We start from the raw sequence: 19575 nt of genomic DNA, 5'->3' as shown, positions 1-19575 counted from the left end.
AGCAGGGGAGACCATGTGGTCCCATAGTCTCTAAACGTTTGCAGAAGCTCTTTGGAGGCTGCATTGTAACATGATACATTAGAACACATTGTAAAGAAATAAGCCTTTTCTCTATCATCATGAGCCAATGGGGTTCAACAGTAATCATTGGTAAAGTCTATGATTGGTGGCTATCATGCATGCCACAGTTCTTAAACCATTTTATCTGTCATGGGCATGAGGTATGTATGATACTGTGTAAATCAACACATAATCCTCTCTACTTTAGCACCAGCACAAAAGGGGAGTACTTCAAATGTTGGCAGTTTTCAATTATCCCTATTATCAGCAATTTCTGTATTCCAGCTTCTACTATTTTAATTTTAGATTCTAAGATTCGGTGCAGATTTTGCCTAACTGTGTTGTCAGGTTCCAATTCGGTTGTTGGAGGATAGATCAGGGTATTCAGCCAGAATCAGATGCTTGATTGTAATGAGTGAAATGTATTGTTAAGCAAACTAGAACAGGTCTAAGGGATCAGTTGTAAATTTAGGGTGTGTGGCAGTTAGTGGGATGTGTACAAGGTTGGGTCAATATGTTGTGTAAATGCAATGATATTGTTTGGGTTGCTTAGATCTGGGTGTGATTGTGAGAATTGGCAGTATGCAGTGTTGGATGAGACAAAGGATTATATTTTAACTTCAGTGGAACAAGGATTCAAGTCCAACCACCATCCAGACCTTAACAGGCCAAACAGGTGGTTGAAATTATTACATTTCCTGTGCTGGTGGATGATGGCAAATGCATTGAATTGACTTCCTTTGAAGATGATAACGGGAAATTAAGTCTTCGTGCCTGACTTCTTTAAAGATATTTTTTTCTTACTGTACCTTTTTCTTTTAAAGACCTGTGGTTTTTTTCCCCAAATTGCATTATTTTTACTACTATATATTTGCTTTTTTGATAACCCTGTGCTTTGTGCCCTTCTTTTCTCACTGGGCATCAATTTCCTGCCCAGACCCCTATTTTGGATTGAGGCAGTTAAGGACTCAACACCTGGCTCTGAGGGGATTTCATGCTATTGTAGTTAGCTCTACCCTTGGTAGGCAGTCTGTGGCTTAATCTGGGTGGCTGCTGACATCTCTTTCATGTTGGGGGCTGGTGGTGTTTTCTATTCAGCTGCGTCCTTATCCCTTGGTATTTCTACTGATGAGATCTTCCCAACGATGATTGCATTCATCATGTGCATGGCTGCTAAAGGCATCCTCTGATTGTCAGTGGTGGGTGCAGTGTCACTCCAAGGACGCAACTGGAGCGTCTGGTTTAACTCATTGTGCCCCTGTGACAAAGGTGGTTTTCCTGTATATGCCCCTGCAGGCCGATGACCATTTGGTTTTCCCCCACACTGCGTGTGGCTTGTTAAATGCTGCTGTTGGCAGGTGTGACCTCCGTGCAAAGACCCTGACCAAAGCAGCATGTGCACCCGTTCAACCTGTCTCAGTGTGTGCATATTTCCAGGCCTAACATTCCTTTGTTGCATGCAACCTGTCCTATGGCATTGGGTGAGGTATAACAAGAGTCCTGACCACAGATACAACACTGGTGACAAGAGGGTGTTTCCCTGTTGATGGTAGTGCTTTGTGTCCGCTGCTTACCTGTCAAGAGGGTGCGTGGTGCTCGAGCCGCGTAACCGGTGTGGCTGAGTTTTGCCCTGCACGTGTGCCTTGCTGCAGGGAGAGGCCACCAAGTGTGTTCCTGCTCTCATGTTTCCGGCAACAGGTGTCCCTCCCAGCGGCTGTTCAGAGCCGGTAGAAAATTTAACACAACTTTGGCCTGCTGTGGTGAGGTAAGACGTAAGACAGCCTTCTCCTCCTGTCTGCCCCACATGAGTTGGGCAAGCCTGTCCCATGTGAGTGGCTTAAGCATACAAAAATATAAAATATTTAAAAAACTCATAAGACTGTTAGAGTGCTCAAAAACAAGAAAAAAGAATTACAAAGGGTGAAAACACACTGAAAACCTATCCCTATGACCCCTGCCTGCAGTTTGAATGAGGCTGGGTAAAATAACTATAGGAGCATGCACGTAAAGACCATAGCTAGCTTCATTTCATCATCCACCTAATGGCAAACATCACAACAGTGGAACCATTCATAGTGGAAAGTGCCCCATTGGCACAAGCACCTAAGCCGAAAGAGTAGGTCGAGGGAGTACTATTGTACTTTGAAACCACAAAAGTGGATAATGCTCATAAATGGGCTTTGATCCTCCATTTAAGGGGAAGGAACATCTATTAGATATCCAATTCAAATATTGAAGCTTCCCTGAAGATGCTCATTACCCTCATAGCAGTTTTCACTGCGCATTTTGAGCCTAGAGCGAACCAGGACTAAGAGAGATTCAATGATGTTTTTTATGCGTGTCTGAAGGAACTGGCTGCACTTGTGGCTTCAGTGATGAGAATGAGAGAATAAGAGGGCAAATGAGCCTCAGCCAAACTTTGTGAGCAAATACTGGAAGAGGTAGGTAAATCTCTAGCTGATATTCTAACGTTGGGTAGGAGCAAAGAACTCGCCAGAACTCGAGATGTTCACATAGAAGTGGCCATACAAAAACCAGTAAAGACAGAACCAGTCAACATTATCACCCCGGCCCCTGCAGGGAAATAGGTTAGGAGACAGGACACAAAGATCCGGACCTGTGACTACTGTGGGAGACCTACCCACCGCCCCTCTGAGTGTTCTGCAAGAGGCAGAAAGTGCGCAGGGTGTAAAAAACTCAATCAGTTCAAGAAGGTCTTCTGCTCAAGAAAAGGCTGCGACAGCGCACCACCGTAAATGCTCTACCAGAGGTGCACAGTTTCTTTAGCATGGTCAATTATTGTGGCTGTTTCATCAAGAATCTCCTGACCCTGATGCAACCCATCCAAGAGCTAACCAAAGTGTAGGTCCCCTGGTCCTAAGGGCGGGAGCAAGAAGCTTCTTTTCAAACCATGAAAGATGCATTGCCATCTAACTCCAAGTTTGGCTATTTTGACCCAAGGCAGCACACAATGAAAGCCATGGATGCTGGCCCTAGAGGATTGTGGGCAGGCCTGATGCAAAGATCCACTGATGAGGATGACTGGGCCCCCACAGCTTTTGCAAATCTATCACTGAGCAGCACAGAGCAGAGATATTTTCAAATTAGGAATGAGGCAATCAGCATTATTTGGGGATGTCTCCATTTCCATCTATATGTTTATGTTAAGCTCTTCATGGTCACAACCAATCATAAGCCGTTAATTCCACTTGTTAATGGTACTGCATCCAAACCACCTCAGAGAATAGAAAAGTGGATGCTTCAACTATAGGAGTTCAACTTCCACGTGAAGTCAATCAATCAATCAATCATGGCATTTGTAAAGCCTGCTACTCACCCGGGAGGGTCTCAAGGTGCTGGGGGAGAGGGGTATGTTACTGCTCGAACAGCCAGGTCTTGAGCTGCTTCCTGAAGGAGAGATGGTCTTGGGTTCGCCGAAGGTGGGTGGGGAGGGAGTTCCAAATCTTGGCTGCCAGGTAGGAGAAGGATCTTCCTCCGGCGGTGGCTCTGCGGATGCGTGGTACGGTGGCGAGGGCGTGGCTGGTCGATCGTAGCTGGCGTGTGGGCGTGTAGAAGGTCATGCGGTCGTTGAGGTACTTGGGGCCCAGGTCATGGAGAGCCTTGTGTGCATGGGTGAGGAGTCTGAACGTGATTCTCTTGCTGACGGGGAGCCAGTGCAGGTCTCTCAGGTGTCCGGTGATGTGGCTGTGTCGGGGGATGTCCAGGATGAGTCGTGCAGAGGCGTTCTGGATGTAAAGCCCTGGGTCCTACAAACCAGCAGGCTATTTGTCTCTGCACCCTCATGGAGCCACATCTGATGGAGAAGATGGCGCTGATGTGAGTGTAGAATACGTGCAATATGTGACTGATCGGCCTCATCCCATTCCCCTTTCCATACTTGCACTTTGTCATGCCAAAAATCAGGATGAATATCTGAAGAGAACTTTGGAAACTGTGAAGAACAATCAGAAGCACAGTTTCAAGAGCAAGTGAGCTCTGCTTACCCCAGAGTCATGGAAATCATGGAAAGTCTTTATCATGTTCGGCAGGAGTTAAATGCTGACCCAAATTGTTGCCTCTTGCAAAGACATTGTCTGGTCATTCCTACCACCCTCAGTGATAGAGTGATTCAACTGGCCCAAGCTGGACTCCGGGACATGGTTAAGACCGAGAATAGACTCCAGACAAAATAATTTTTCCCTTAATGGATGAGAAGGTAGAGAAAGTGGTTTGATCCTGCCCGTGGTTCCAAGCTTCAGGGGACACCAGTCCTGCCTGAAGGTGGCACAATCAGTGCTGCAAGCTCACAAGCAGCATTTGATTTACAGGCCCTGGGCACACATGGTGCACTGTACTAGGGAGTAACAAGTACATCAAATAACCAGTCATGGAATCACTAATCCATAATAACAAATTACAATAGAGAGCACTTGCAATTTGGCACAGAACAGCATTGGCAAAGTGCCCAAAGCATCTAGACAAGCAAAAACAGATGAGGCAACAGCAAAAAAGTGGAAGGGAGACTGACGCCAATGGTGCCAAGACTAAGGGTCATTATGTGGTTTCTATGTATTCCCATGTTGTGGTTAGTTTGTATTTTCAGCAGGAATGAAGTGTCCCTCTAGTGACGCAACTGGAGCATCTGGTTTATCTCATTGTGCCCTTGTGACAGAAGGACCCTTCCTGTATATGCCACACGGGCCAATGACTAGTTGGTTTCCACTGGTCAGCAGCAGATGGCATCCACCAGTTAACAAGTTTAGACCCTCCTCCAATGTGTTTAGTCCAGTCCACCTTGTCTATCTTCGAAGGTATTCCATAGCCAGGGCCAGATCCGTTTTAATTCACATATATTCCACAGCAACATTGCAAACGAAGATCCTGGTGGGACCTACAATTGCATTTAGAAAAGCATAGCCACTTAAATATCATATACGGATTCATACTTGATGCAGGTCAAAGGTACCTGTGGCTTGTTGTTTCCTTTCCCCAGATAAGAATGTTGATTACATACAAGCTTTTGTTGTTCGCTTTAGAATAGATTTTTTCTAGGCTAATCCTATTCTGCTTTTGTCTGAGTAGAAAATAGGTATTTTCAGTTGGGAAAACCTAGCGCCAAAATAAATACTTATGCCAGCCAACCACATATTTGTGCCCATCAATGTTTGAGCCAGTGCTTTCAACAAAGCAAACTCATATTTCGTTTTAATTTTCCACGTGTTCTTCTGGGCACATCAATGTGAATGTTCAAAGACTTGGCAGATACTATGTCATAGTTTACCAGGCAAAAACAGGCAATAATCTCTGTTCAATTTGGCAGAGGGTTTGGGTGAGTCATGAAGAACTGGTTGCAGTCTAATCTTTGTGTCAATAACAGTTTTGTACACTATGTAATACTCTCGGTAAGTAACCAGCCAATTAAATGATGCATCATATGAAATTATTTCATTGTTTTTGCGTGCATTTATTTCATCTGATTTAGAGATGTATATATTTACGAGATATTTGAGACCGAATTGTGTGCGTCGGAAAACTCTCCTTGTAGGCTCCTGAAGGGCACTTCCTTTATTTTAAACAATCTAGTATTAGCTTGTGAATGCGTAATCTCCCTCTGACTCATACAACATTGGCTAAACCCATGTTTAAATAAATAAAAAATAGGGTTGATGCTCACTAGCTTGTTTGACAACCGTTGATGTTCAATCTTAACTTTCCTTGGACCGTTTACAACAAACATATCATGATCCAACTGGAACGAATTAGAAGGGCAAATGTTTTTTTGTTTCGTTTTTTTTTAGAACGTTGTCCATTCGGGGAATTGGCTGCTTTCAAGGCCATCAATTTACGGACCAACTAGAAAAATAGCTTGCTCGTCGAAATGAAAAATCATATTCTTTTGTTCCATTAATTTTGTCAAAAATTAAAAAAGTATGTGTGTTGCACAGTGAAATATCGAAAAATTAATCTTTACATTAAAATTAGGAATGAGACTGAAATGATCGCGTGTTATAGCATGGCTGGATAGCATATACACGTGGGCTTGAGAATTAAATGCTAAAACTGCACCAAATGCAAGCCCTTATATCGAGATGGTTTTTCTATTCGGAAGATAAAACTCATTTTCCCGACAGTGCAAACAATTAATTGGCCCTTTAAGGAACATTGCAAAAAACACAATTGATGGACAGAATGTAGAACAATGTCATACATTCACCCCAGTACAAGGATCTGGGCCTAAATCCATCGTTTTGTTGCACTCCACACCACCCTGGGTTAGACACTGGCTATATGCAAATCAGCTCTGACCCTGTGCCCCATGGGAACAGTCCAGTCCGAACTACCAAGCCATGTCTTTCCCAGACCGGAATCAAGCATCCAAGGACCGGTTTCTGGCTATCAGCCTTCATTCAGCCTGGATAGCTTGACTCCAGTGGCGTGGAGAGCCTGGGACTCACGTCTGAGTATACCCAGCACACTCGGGGTGAAAATTGCAAAAAGCACAGTTGAAAATTTTCACCCAGAGTGTGCTGGGTATACTCAGACGTGAGTCCCAGGCTCTCCACACCACTGGAGTCAAGCTATCCAGGCTGAAGAAGGCTAATAGCCAGAAACCGGTCCTTCGATGCTTGATTCCCGTCTGGGAAAGACATGGCTTGGTAGTTCGGACTGGACTGTTCCCATGAGGCACAGGGTCAGAGCTGATTTGCATATAGCCAGTGTCTAACCGAGGGTGGCGTGGAGTGCAAAAAAACGATGGATTTAGGCCCAGATCCTTGTACTGGGGTGAATGTATGACATTGTTCTACATTCTGTCCATCAACTGTGTTTTTTGCAATTTTCACCTAGAGTGTGCTGGGTATACTCAGACGTGAGTCCTAGGCTCTCCACACCATTGGAGTCAAGCTATCCAGGCTGAAGAAGGCTGATAGCCAGAAACCGGTCCTTGGATGCTTGATTCCGGTCTGGGAAAGACATGGCTTGGTAGTTCGGACTGGACTGTTCCCATGAGGCACAGGGTCAGAGCTGATTTGCATATAGCCAGTGTCTAACCCAGGGTGGTGTGGAGTGCAAAAAAACGATGGATTTAGGCCCAGATCCTTGTACTGGGGTGAATGTATGACATTGTTCTACATTCTGTCCATCAACTGTGTTTTTTGCAATTTTCACCCAGAGTGTGCTGGGTATACTCAGACGTGAGTCCCAGGCTCTCCACACCACTGGAGTCAAGCTATCCAGGCTGAAGAAGGCTGATAGCCAGAAACCGGTCCTTCGATGCTTGATTCCGGTCTGGGAAAGACATGGCTTGGTAGTTCGGACTGGACTGTTCCCATGAGGCACAGGGTCAGAGCTGATTTGCATATAGCCAGTGTCTAACCCAGGGTGGTGTGGAGTGCAAATAAACGATGGATTTAGGCCCAGATCCTTGTACTGGGGTGAATGTATGACAATGTTCTACATTCTGTCCATCAACTGTGTTTTTTGCAATTTTCACCCAGAGTGTGCTGGGTATCAGACGTGAGTCCCAGGCTCTCCACACCACTGGAGTCAAGCTATCCAGGCTGAAGAAGGCTGATAGCCAGAAACCGGTCCTTGGATGCTTGATTCCGGTCTGGGAAAGACATGGCTTGGTAGTTCGGACTGGACTGTTCCCATGAGGCACAGGGTCAGAGCTGATTTGCATATAGCCAGTGTCTAACCCAGGGTGGTGTGGAGTGCAAAAAAACGATGGATTTAGGCCCAGATCCTTGTACTGGGGGGAACGTATGACATTCTTCTACATTCTGTCCATCAACTGTGTTTTTTGCAATTTTCACCCAGAGTGTGCTGGGTATACTCAGACGTGAGTCCCAGGCTCTCCACACCACTGGAGTCAAGCTATCCAGGCTGAAGAAGGCTGATAGCCAGAAACCGGTCCTTGGATGCTTGATTCCGGTCTGGGAAAGACATGGCTTGGTAGTTCGGACTGGACTGTTCCCATGAGGCACAGGGTCAGAGCTGATTTGTATATAGCCAGTGTCTAACCCAGGTTGGTGTGGAGTGCAAAAAAACGATGGATTTAGGCCCAGATCCTTGTACTGGGGTGAATGTATGACATTGCTCTACATTCTGTCCATCAACTATGTTTTTTGCCTTTAAGGAACATGGCATCATGGCCAGGGCTCACGTGCCCCTGTCATGTCCCACTACCTTCTTAATTGAGGAGTCCAAAAATTAACATTCTGTTACTGCACTTTCACTATTGAGTGCTTAAGCTGACAGTGGGAATCATGGGCCAAATTTATGAAAAGTGACGCATCGCTGCGTGAAAACAGCTATGCGTCACTTTTCATTGCGCCCTCCTTGCGACACCAATCATGCGTCATATTTACAGTATGACTCAACATGTCGCAAGGAGTTACAGATACGTCAGTATTTCTGACGTATTGCTGGAGTGTGTCACAAAAGTGATGCAACTCCAGCAATGTGTCCTTTCACCTGGGGCAAGCCCCATGTGAAAGGGCTTGAGTCAGTCTTATGTCTGCTGTGAGGCAGGCATAAGATTTTGACGCATTTGAGTCCTAGAAGTGGCAAAGTGAAATCTCATAGATTTCACTGCATCACTTCCATGACCCTTTCTTGCGTCAATACACCCCCCCTTGCATACATTATACCTGGTGCAGGTATAATGTGGCGCAGGGATTTACAAAGTGACGCATCTACCTAGATGCGTCACTTTGTAAATATGGCGCAACAAGGCTCACTTTTTTACGCCACTGGTGCGTCACAAAAAGGGACGCACCAGCAGCGTAAAAATGACACACAGCCTCATAAATGAGGTTCCATGTTTTTTAGGTCTGGCTTGACAGAGCAGCTGTCACCAGGTATTATGTGAGCAACCTAAAAAAGGGCTCCAAGAAGCACTACCAGGACAAGGGATTTGGCTCTGCCCACATGTTGGAAGGTAGAAGTATGTTTTGAATAAGGAAAAGGTGTTGTGCTTCCACGAAAAAGTGCTAGCCCTCCACACAGCTGTAATAATTTTGTTTATTCATCCAGCTGCCCGAGCTTGAGCTTTCAGCATACCCATGACATTATAATGCTATTAAAATGTCTTAGATGACTAGATAATTTACAGTGTTTGTTATTCTCTGAATGCAGCACAGATGGGAGGATGGCAGTCATTAACTTTAGACTTCAAAGTGCAAGTTTGTGTTTCAGAGCCCAGAGCTGCACCAATCAACATGGATTTTTACGTTTGGCTTGACAGTGCAGCTGTCATTTGACCTAATGAGCTCAACAAGAAAGAGCTCTCGGGGTACTTGATTTGATTGGGTTTCTGTGCTTCCACTAAGAGGACGATATTGTACTTTTTGGCTTGTGGCAAAGTTTATATGCAATACAGCAGGACTGAGTTGGTTATGGTCACAAGCCAATTATCATGGCTATAGCCCTTATTGGTTTACTGGGAAATGTTGTGATAAAGGCACTACGTCTTAGGTATTTACTGTTATAAGCATAAGTTAAAGTAAATAGGCATTTAAGAGTGGATTGTTATTTTCTTATATTAAAGACTACAGGTAGGCATTTTGTTACAGTAATTATTACAGATTTCAGTAGCAGGCAATGGTTTTGATGTTGGTCACCGGGGTGTTACAAACCATGAATAAAGAAGGTTTACTCTGTGAGAATCCTTGGTTTGCCGTTTTAGCAGAGATAGTATTTTGCTTAGCCAACAGTAACTTAGTAGACCTTTCTAACTTTAGTACTGTGTGTCTGATGGTACCTTGTAGAAGAGCTTAGTGCTCAATACTGTAAGCCGTAGTTGGTTGCACAGACAAGCTATGTGCCTGTGTGGTGCACTGGAAATATGTTTCTTACCATAGGTCTATTCTGCTTAATATGGACCATTATGACAGAGGCATCTAGTCTAGCATATCCATTGTGAAAAACATATGTTAAAGTCAGTAAGCCGTTGACATTGTGTTACACGCTATAGGCAAGCTTTTTGTAACATGCACATGGTGGTCAAAGGTTTTGCACTGGCTCCCACTCAAATAAGGCTGTTTTGTTTTCGAGGTGGCATGGCCAGGGCAGGTCAATGCCACTCTTCTTTTTTTCTTCCCTGGTGTGTAGTGTGCTTTTTGTTCCAATGGGCTAAATTTGGTATGATCCTCTACCCCCTCCCTCCAGTAGGTAAAAAGGCAGTTGTGCCTAGCCCATGCATTGAGGGTTCCCTGCACTAACATTCCCCTGTTGTCTTGTGGGTGTATCCCTGCTTGGAGTTCATGGTCCTAGGGAGATACCCAAGCAATGATCCATTGGGGAGAGGTAGCACTCAAATGGTGGCACTGCCCACTTTCCAGCACTAAATCTCCCTTTTTGATAGCTGCTTGTGGGTTAGAATTGTGGCCCTCTCGAGCACTGATCATTGCAAAAGTAGTTAGCGCTGGCTGACTTCACTATCAGTCACTGTATTGTAAATGCACTCTGCATGGTACATGGCACGCTGATTGAATAAAGAATGACTCCAGTACTTGAAGGAAGCTCCTAAAGCTCTAAACCTTATGAAAGCCTGGGCGAATTTGTTTTCAAACTCATAATTTTGAGTACATCCTTACTATTGAATTTTGAGTATTTCGTGCCATTTCATTTTTTATGTGAGTTTTACATATATTTTACATATATTTTCATGCAGGAAAGGTTTATATGAGTGCGTATACCATTATGCTTTTATTAATATTAGCAAAAATTACTTATGTTATGCATGGAAAAAATAGCTAATTCCCCCCACAGCTCCAGCATTATATAAGAAGTATGGACTGCATAGACAATGGCGAACAATAATGCAGTTCACTCACCTCTCTACCAAACCTTTTGTTCCTTCACCTTTGGTAGGGAATGGGAAACTGCACCTCGCCACCACATTCACCCCAAGGGAAAGTCTATATCGCTTCTTTTGAACTTTGGCCTCTCTCTATAGGGTCACACCCACACGCTTTGCCTTCACCACTCTTGTATTCTGAATCTATTTTTGTTCGCTTTTAGGACTCTGTCCACGTTACCACTGCTACCTGTGATAAAGTGCTTTTGCTTACTCCTCTAAGCATGGTAAAATTGGCTTGCACCTAATTGATGCATTTAATTTACTTATTTGTATCAAGGCTCACCTGATGTTTCCACAGGAACGAGAGACAGGAGACAGAAGAGGTCCCAATGTCCCACTAACACTAGCCGGCCCAAAAAGGTCAAAGCAGGACCAGTGACCACGGGTAAGAGGGAAAACAAGCGGAGAAGAAACTGAAGAGGGTCTCTCGACACATCCTGGACATCAAGGTTCTGGATAGGATCCCTCGGCACGACCCGGGCAGCAAGGATACGTCACTGGAGACATTGGTAATTCTGTGAACAAAGCATAGTCACTAACCTACTCTAATCTTTTTGGTGACACAAACTCAACCACAAATAACCATTAGATACATATCATGAACGTCCACCTGTTTTGTTACCTTCTTCCGCTTTTGTCCAACAAAGGGAAGCAGGGCTCAATAAATAATACTGCATAAAAAGGAACATAGAGAAAATTACCATAAAGTGCTGACTATAGTGTGTAATGAAGGAATATAAATAAAGCTTACCAGTAGAAGTAGTGCCGAAAAATAGCTCAATTCCCCAAAACAATAAATACTGACTCAATTGACAGTGTAAGGAAGGAAATGAAAAATATGCAAAAAAGGTGTGAGCTCAAGATACAACATCTCCTAAACATCTGGAGTTCTTGAGGTAGGCTAGTGTGAGGTTACACAGCAAGAAAGAACTAAATAGTAGGGGCCTAATGCTGCTGAATATACAAAATTTTCTTGGCCACAAAGAACCAAGCTCAAGGCGTCTCCTTACATCAAGAGAGCGCTATTCTGTCCTCAAATATATATATATTGCCAACAAGCTTATAAAGCCCTCAAGGAAAATGCAGATATTCAGAACTACCACAAGTAATATTCGGGGAAGAGTTTGTGTGCTACTCATTCACAGACATCTTTCACACACAAAAGCACAAGCACGATACCACAATAGTAGGCTCAACATCCTGGTGGTATGAAGTAGAAAACCCAGCGAGGGAAATAGCGCTGTGAAGAGAAACAGTGCAAGTAAACAAAGGGCACGCCTCATGGAGACGAGGATCTGACTGCGGCTGATGTGGATAAGGTAATGGAGTGCACGCCCCAAGGAGCTGGGCGTCTAACTGCGGCCGCCGTGAACCGGAAGTGAAGGCCTGTGGAAATCTGGACAGGAAAGAAAGCTCTCAATGAGCTGGAATGTGAAGCGCTCCTTGTAGTGTTTGTCAGTTGAATAAAACAGACTGAAGAGTAGATGATTTGAGAGCAAGCTTTAATTAATTCCCCAGCCACAGGTAAAACTCTCAACTGAAAACAAGCACTCTCTGTGTATTCCATAATGTCACACGAGATCGGAATCACAGAAGGAAGTGTTCCAACAAGTTAAAGAAACAGTATAAGAAATACATGTACACCATTACACATCTCCCCACTAAACAAAAGCATAAAATGATAAGTTTTACAAAAAGAAGAAAAACAGAGGAAAGAATTACAATAAATAATCTCTTAAATAAACAGGAGGTCTACGTACTCTTTGACTCCTAAAGGAAGATGATGAAAAATTAGAATCATTAACAAAATGAGAGGAAGATGGATAATGCAACTCTTGGGAAGGAATTTTTGATCTAACTACAACTACTCTACTTCTATTCCATATCCTCCCATCTTCCGTTTTAATGGCATTTTTGAAAACTTTCTCCACAGTCCTTACATCAGTGTACTTCGACCATGGTCTACAACCAACAGGAGCTTTTATTCTCACAAGATCTCCCACTAATATCTTTTGTACATTCACACAATTTCTTTTATCAAAGTACTGCTTTCTTTCATCCAATTTTCTTTCTTCTTTGTAACGCCATTCACCAATCCTATTATCCACCAAACCCTTTTCAATTTTCATCCACCCAGGACATAACCAAGTGTTGGGAGCTCTTCCTTTAAATAACTCAAATGGAGTTCTTCCAGTTGTTGAATGTGGCGCAAAGCGATAAGCATTAATTCTCTCCTTAAGAACAGACTTCCAGTTTAAACCTGATGATCTAGCTAACTGTATAGACTCCTTCAGAGTTTTATTAACCCTCTCAACCGCTCCATTCGACTCAGGATGGTACAACGAGCAACGCTTATGTATTACACCACACTTACTCAAAAACTCCTCAAAAACTCTCGAACAAAATTGAGGCCCATTGTCCGAAAGAAGACTGTTAGGAAAACTCTCTTTGCTAAAAAGAGTATCTAGGAACTTAATCACCTCCTCCGAGGTAATCTCTCTAACAGCAGAGACCTCTATCCACCTTGAATATAAGTCAATTAACACCAAAAGATAAGGCGTATCAGACACACCTGATAACGGACCAACTATATCTATTGCTACCTCATCCCAAGGATGTCTTGGTAATGATCTTTTCACCATTGGCATCTGCTTTGTTTTTAAAATCTTATCACTTGCACAGCACTCAGGACAATCTCTCACCAATCTCTCAATTTCTAGGTCCATTCCAGGCCACCAAAATCGCATACGTAAAATCTCCTTAGTCTTAACAATACCAAGATGTCCTGAATGTGCATGACTCAACAATTTCTTCCTAATTCCTAAAGGGGGAACCATTTTTGTTCCACGAGTCAAAAATCCAGAATTCATTGAAAGCTCATCAGAGATTAATAACCAAGGTTTTTCCAAGCGAGACCTATTACTCAGAGACAACATGACTTTTTTAATTTCTTGATCATTCTCCAACTCATCTCTCCACTCTTTCTCTTCAATTGCCCCCTCTGTAATCTCACACACACTTATACTATCATCACATTCATCCAAATCATCTTCATCATCAAAATTCTCCTTAGCTACCATTCTTGACAAACAATCTGCTGATTTGTTTGACACACCAGGAATGTAATCAACCACAAAGTCAAACTCCTGTAAAGAAACTATCCATCTTCTAATTCTTGACGAAATTGCATCTAAACCCTTTTTATCAAAAATCTCTTTCAGTGGCTTATGATCAGAAAATATAAACACCTTCGTGCCCCAAATCAAGTTCTTTAATTTTCTCAAAGCCCAGTAGATAGCCAGAGATTCCTTTTCTATAACAGAATAATTCAATTCCGATCCTATTAAGCATCTTGATGAACAGCATATTAGATAATCTTTCCCTTGTCTTTTTTGAACCAAAACAGCTCCAAGTCCTTTCTCACTTGCATCTGTAAACAAAATTGTAGGTAAACCCGGAACAAATGCCTGAAGAGAGGGCGCTCTATTCAACTCAGATTTGATGCATTCAAATTCTTTTTTACAATCATCTGACCATTCAAACACAACATTCCTAGAAGTTAATCTCCTCATACACTGAGTTTTATCAGCAAACTTAAAAATAAATTTACCGTAAAACTCTACCATACCAAGGAAGGATACTAATTCCTCTTTGTTCTCAGGTTCTTTCACTTTATTAATAGTGTTTACTAGCTCTTTTTTTGGATAAATCCCTTTCCCAGTTATTCTGTGTCCCAAGTAATTTACTTCTTGTACACCAAACTTACATTTGCTTTTCTTAAGTGTCATTCCTGCATCTTCTATGCACTTCAAAACCGCACATACTCTACTATAGTGTTCTTCAAAACTATTTCCATAAATCAGTAAGTCATCCTGATAACATCTCACACCAGTCATACCTCTCAAAACTCTTGCCATTATCCTCTGAAATACAGAGGCCGCGGACACGAGACCAAAGGGCATTCTTTTATATTTATACGTGCCCATGGGGGTGATAAATGCTGTAAGATCTTGGGAAGACTCATCCAACTCCACCTGATGATAAGCGGAAGCTAGATCAAGAGTGGTGCAAAACTTAGCCCCCTCTAACGTACTCACCATCTCATCAATATTTGGCAGTGGAAATCTATCCACTACTACTTCTTTATTTAATGATTTCAGATCAACACAAAGTCTAATCTCACCAGTAGGTTTTTTAACAACAACTACTGGAGCTAACCATTCAGTAGCTTCCACCTGCTCAATCACACTGTTTTTTAACAACTTATCAATCTCCTCCTTCACTTTTTCTTGTTCCATCAGAGGTATCCTGCTTACTTTCGCTATTACCAGAACAGCATTATCTCTTAATCTAATGAGATGTTTATATCCCTTTAAACATCCCAAACCTTCCTTGAAAACTTTCGGATATCTTTTTGCTAATTCTCCTCCCAAATCAGTTTTGTCTACTTCCTTTTCATTTATGTCTACTTGATGAATTTGTACTTGAGGATTAGCATTTGGATTTAAACTCACTCCGAGTTGACCTTGATGTACCCAACCCAATAATACATCACCTTTCTTTGCAACATAAATTTTACCAACAATAATCTTATTTCCAAGTTCTATTTCCGCCATAAAACAACCAAGCATCTTAATTGGTTTATCAGCATATCCTAGTGGTCTTAACTCTGATCTCATCAGCTTCACTTTACGCTCAAAATGTTTTTTATACAAATTTTCATCAATCAAAGTTATTCGTGAACAAGAATCAAATTTAAAGTTTATCATTTCATTTTCCACTTTTACCAGATGTGATGGATGATCAAGCACCTCACATTTTATTTGAAAGGTTACTGTTCTTACTTGAGGTTGATTCCATCTTTTCTTTGTTACTTCAGGTCTAAACAACTTAGTTCTACAAAATTTTGCGTAATGACCTTTCTTTCCACACGAGTTACATATAATTCTCAATGCAGGACATATTGATGAATTTGCCAAGTGACCTATTTGACCACATCTAAAACAAGAAAATTTGTTGTTTTGCCCAGCAAATAAATTCTGACTTGCGTGAATAGATCCAGTATTTTCTTTCTCATTTGAAGTCTCATTTTTCTTTACTAGACAAGCCACTTCTACTTTTGTCTCTTCTTTCTTTTCATTTAACACCCCTTTTTCTTTCTCCTTCTTCAATTCTCCAACACATTTAGTCATATGTTCTACCTGTTTTGCTATAACTAATACTTCCTCAAGAGCTGGTTCATCTTTCAACCAGAGCTCCTTTCTGATATCATCATGTGCACACCTCAATACAAATTGATCCCTGATACGTTCATCTAATGTCTGACCAAAGTTGCATGAGGAGGCTAACTTTCTTAATGAGGAAACATATTCTTCAACAGTCTCTTCCTTTTTCTGTTCCCTCAATCCAAAATGATAACGTACTGACTCTTGGCAAATAATGTTTATCAAGTTGAGCAATAGCCATCTCGTATTCATTCAAGTTTCGTTGTTCTGCAGCTGATAAGTCAGGTAGATGTTCCAATATGTCCTGTCCTTCTCCCCCAAGACAATGAAGAAGAAGGGCTAATTTCCTTTCCGCACTCAAATTAGTTCCGCACACTCTTGCATAGTTTGCAAAAATTTTCTTCCATTTTTTCCATTTTACACTTGGTTCTCCAGGACTTATTAGAAAGAAGGCTGTCTGAGTTACATTCTGCATTTTTTATAAAGATATATTACTTTTACTTCTTTATATTTTTATCTCAAATAAAAGTGTCTATCATTTACTTTTATTTAATATATAATTTTCCAAAAGAAAAAAAAAATAACCTTCTTTTCTCATATATGTCTGACCACTTTCTATAACCTTGTTCTTCAATTCTTGTTTTTTTATGATGGAATTGTCAACAGTAAGTATAAATTCTCTCTTTCTTTTAAAAAGAACACACAGCCTTGTGACTTAATAATTCATATTATGATCCTTCGTGCACATTTTTCTTTTCCCCAGCTTTATGATGTAATAATGCTGCCTTCCTTTTCCTGTGCTTGTTCTGACTCAGTCTTTATCTATTTAATGGAATACAACACTTCAGCCTTCCTTTTCTTGTGCGCGTTCTGACTCGGTCTTTGTTTATTTAATGGAACAAAACGCTTCCAAGAGTGTTCTTGAAGCGTGAACTTAAGGCGTCAGAGCGTCAGCTGCTCTTGAAGCGCATGCGTCAAAGTCTTGGAACGCAAATAGAAGACGTTAGAAGCGCGCTGACGTGAAGCTTTGCATGCGCTGATCGCGAGCTCCCAGTTCACGAGAGCAGGCGCGCGAAACCAACGCTTTCCAATTTCTTTATCTTTTTATCTACACTTTTCCTTCCTTTAAAGTAAATAAATCCGCACTCCCCACCAAACTCCTCACCGCACAACTCTCTGCCTTGAAGAATATCAGCCGCAGGGAAGACTTTGCTTCCTTTTAATTTTACCGCCGCTGGAGGAGCAGGTGCAATTTTCTTTTTCACGCCTGTATTGAGGTAGGGTTCACCGGATCGTCGCCAATAAATGTAGTGTCTGTCAGTTGAATAAAAGAGACTGAAGAGTAGATGATTTGAGAGCAAGCTTTAATTAATTCCCCAGCCACAGGTAAAGCTCTCAACTGACAACAAGCACTCTCTGTGTATTCCAGAATCTCACACGAGATCGGAATCACAGAAGGAAGTGTTCCAACAAGTTAAAGAAACAGTATAAGAAATACATGTACACCATTACACTCCTCCCATCCGGAAGAGGGAATTTATTCGGAAAGAGCTCTGCCGCTGAATGTTGCTGGGATACAGCAGGTCTGACAATGAGTCTATAGTAAAGTGGTTTTACCTGTACCAAGGCCAGGTACATGTAATACCACTAATGGTCTTTCAGCTCTTTTTATTAAGTAGCCCTTTAAAACATGTCTGAGGCCTGCCATGGCATCCTGTGTAAAGTTTTACAAACCTTTCTTTTGAATACATACGTCACCCCTATGGTATGTGCTAAACAGCCCATAGGGCAGGATGCATTATATTTAAAAAGGTGGACGTGTAATTTTAAGTCGTACATGACTTGGTAGTAAAAACTCCTGAATTAGTTATTCGCAACTGTGAGGTTCTCCTCTTCCGTAGGATATCATTGGGTTACCTTAAAACAAGTGATAGCCTTTGTTTGGGGACAGATATAAATGTTGTTTGGCTTCTAAAGAATTTTAATTTAAACCCCTCGTTAATGTTAAAGTCGGATTAAGTCACAAGTGTGAAAATGCACCTTTTAGAAAGTTGCCATTTTCTTGTCTCAACCATTTGGTCCTGGAGCCTTATTCCTGGGTCACATGACTGTGACTAGGATGGCAGTTGACCTTTGTGTATTCCTCCCAGACATTGACACAAAGGGGACAAGGTGATGGTAGGAGGAGCCTTCCTGCCAGGATTGGACGTGTGGAGCCCCCTACAGCACACTCATAAAGGACTTCACATCAGTCTTTTGCCACCCAAACCATCCAGGGACCAGGGCAGGGAGGAAGGAAATTCCCGAACAATCTGTGGGGGTGGGGGTAGGGACTCCAAAAGTTCCTTCCACTTAAACATTCGCACCAGTTATAAAAATAGGACCCTTTGACCAACTCTTCAGTCAGTACACTCCTGGATCTGTGACTACTACAGCCTGTCCTGCTCTCTGAGAAGGATGGCTGCACCTGCTCCCTTCATCCCAGGCACAGTGATTCCAAGGTCAGCTGGCTGACCTCCTGTTCTGAGCTACAGGGACACAATAAGCTCCAGAGACATCCCTTCAACTGCCTAGCCACATCTTCTGCAACTGGACCTGCAAGAGCCCCTCTTCTAGAGTGAGCATCTGATCGCCAAGAGGCACCTCCCAGGTCCTGCACAATAGATTGGCATAAGAGTACACTCCCCTGAAGGAGAAATCCTGAAGTTTTGAGCTCTTTGCAACTGCAAGCAGTCAAATACACACCAGGATTTTGCCACGATGATCACCAACGCTAAGATCCTATGGACCCGACTACAGAATAGACCAACGCAAAGCTGCAGTTACAAATGTCTGCGACACCCAACAGGATCTTTGTGCTACCGCGATGACCATCCATGATGCCGAACCACCCTTCCAGCTCTAAGCTCTCCCTGATCCACACAGCCTCCTTTACCGAGAACTGGAATGTTAGCGCCAAACTTTGAGAAGGTAACTTTTTCAGCTGGACTAACCTAATCCCTGTATCGAGACCATGGTCCATCGTAGTTAGCCTTAACTTGCGACTTTCCCCCAATTTAGCATTACCAGATAACTGCGAGTAGAGCATTGTGCTTTTAGGCAATATAAATATCGAAATGTTTGAAATTGCATATCTCTGGTTCCACTGTTTGGATTTTTGTTGTTTTGGTCTACATTTTATTTATAAAATGTATTTGTATTCTTCTACATTGGTGTGGGATTTTTTTTGTGTTGTGTTTTCACTTCATTACTGTTTCTGTGCTGCATAAATAGTTTACACATGGACTGACGGCTTTTGTGTCAACCTACCAGAGGGTTACGCACAGGGTAATTTAGTGACTTTTGTGGTGTACCCTGACAGGGATTGTGGTTGTTGCTTGATACAGGTTTCCAACCCCCTCAATCGAAAACCCAATTTCTCACAGC

This window comes from Lissotriton vulgaris, chromosome 10, assembly GCF_964263255.1.
Source record: "Lissotriton vulgaris chromosome 10, aLisVul1.2, whole genome shotgun sequence".
In the NCBI taxonomy this organism is placed as follows: Eukaryota; Metazoa; Chordata; class Amphibia; order Caudata; family Salamandridae; genus Lissotriton; species Lissotriton vulgaris.
The sequence above is the reverse complement of the archived record's forward strand: the minus strand, read 5'-3'. Positions refer to the sequence as shown.